This window comes from Brienomyrus brachyistius, unplaced genomic scaffold, assembly GCF_023856365.1.
Source record: "Brienomyrus brachyistius isolate T26 unplaced genomic scaffold, BBRACH_0.4 scaffold1274, whole genome shotgun sequence".
Taxonomy (NCBI): domain Eukaryota; kingdom Metazoa; phylum Chordata; class Actinopteri; order Osteoglossiformes; family Mormyridae; genus Brienomyrus; species Brienomyrus brachyistius.
This window is the reverse complement of record NW_026043548.1, coordinates 30391-32150: the sequence shown is the minus strand read 5'-3', so window position 1 is coordinate 32150 and position 1760 is coordinate 30391. Positions and strand designations below refer to the sequence as shown.

General features: G+C 38.5%; 1 non-coding gene across 1 annotated transcript; it reads left to right on the top strand.

The window, feature by feature from the left end:
* The first annotated feature begins 1335 nt into the window (after positions 1-1335).
* On the top strand, positions 1336-1407 carry trnad-guc (transfer RNA aspartic acid (anticodon GUC)). Its single transcript has one exon. It is a non-coding gene; the product is annotated as a tRNA-Asp (tRNA).
* Positions 1408-1760: the final 353 nt, after the last annotated feature.

Below are 1760 nucleotides of genomic sequence, written 5' to 3'. Positions count from 1 at the left end.
CACACTCATATATTTAGGCATATATATAAGTAAACTACAAGGTTTTTCCTCTGACTATCTTAACTGCACGTCAAAGACGTTATCGGATATTCCCGACTACAGACTTTCGGTTTGATCATTTATTCGCGTTATTAATTCGGCTCCTGATTACATTAAACTAAACATGCTCAGATTGTTACAACCTTTGCTTGTCGGTTATTTTTGGGATCTTTCTGGATGGGCTCAAGGCGGGGTCTGTAAGCACAAGCAAACTGCCAGCACTTTTGTTTTACATGAAAATAGTTTGATGTCGGCCTATTGCGTTATTGTCTGGCTATAATTTGGAGGCAATATTAAACAATAGGCCCATATATTGTAAATATACATGTTGTGTTGTTTTGTTGTTATCACAAACGTATAGCCTGATCATAAATTTCATGGATACCTGGATGTTGTATGTTCCATTATATTTATGAATGAATGATTTATGTGAAGTCTGGCTTAGATTCGAGAATTAATCATATAGATTAAAAAAAGTTTTCATTTAAAACTTATCTCATATAATAAAATCCTCGTCCGAACGAACATATGTCAGAATGAAAAAACATTTAAATTATTTTTGTGATGCATCAGTATCAATAGCTACAACGTCATAACAGATATAGATATAATGCGGTTCATACTTTTGAAGTTGATGCGTATCTCCCGAAAAAAATCAACTCCAGAAGAGTCCGCGTCTGTAAATGCCTGAACTTCGGAATCGATCCTACCTTTGTTAGGCGCGGCATCTGTGTCTTGCAGCTGTTCCCTTGGATAAAGATGTTAATTGTCATGCTTACAGCATCTCGATCTCCGGCGTTTGTGAAGTTGGGATTGATGCTGTCCTGTGTTTTTTTTTTCCTTCCACACTTAAGCTCTGCTTGTTACTGCCCCATAGCGGAGCGCAAGTGAAACGGACTACCGGAGATTTGCACTGTTTTTCTGTTAGTGTGTATAATCAAAATATGACTCAGTTTGGCCAGTTAGAAAAATATGATAATAGAAAAGTATTCTTTTCCTCTCACTTTTTTTTCTTGATTTAATTACCGACTTCACGTACTTACACTGTGTCCCGTTGCACGATGTAATATTGCGAAACTATGATTTTGTGGCAGTGTTTTGTAAAGGAATTTTCCGTTTAATCATCGTCTTAGTATAAAGCTATATGGTTGTTCTGGTATCAGTGGACGTACATTATGTATTTTTTCTTCTCTTGAGCACCATGGTCATGACATGAAGCTCAGTCATTGATTACTCGCAAATGTTAGTAGTCATCCGCTGTTTATCTTGAAGATGTAAAAGTAGTGCGCGTACATCTCCTCGTTAGTATAGTGGTGAGTATCCCCGCCTGTCACGCGGGAGACCGGGGTTCGATTCCCCGACGGGGAGAGTCTGCATCTTTTTGCCTCGGTCTCAAAAGGCACCAAGCTAGAACCGGCCCCGTGTTAGTGGAAACGGGGCTTGTGACTTGTACTCATGCATAATATTCTGCGGGTCGCTCAGCAGCGCAGCATATGAAACTAGACTCGGATTGTAAGTGTGTGGTTTTGATAATTGATGTATGGATGGATGGATCCTTAATAAGAGATATAAACAATAAGGTCCAGTCGCCAACTAATCATGTAAAATACGTCATAAACTCATGGTTGTTAAACCCAGAATAAAAATGAAGACGTATAACTAGGAAAGTCAACTTGCACATTTCAATTTTGGTTCGATATAATCACGTTGTCCTTAACCCT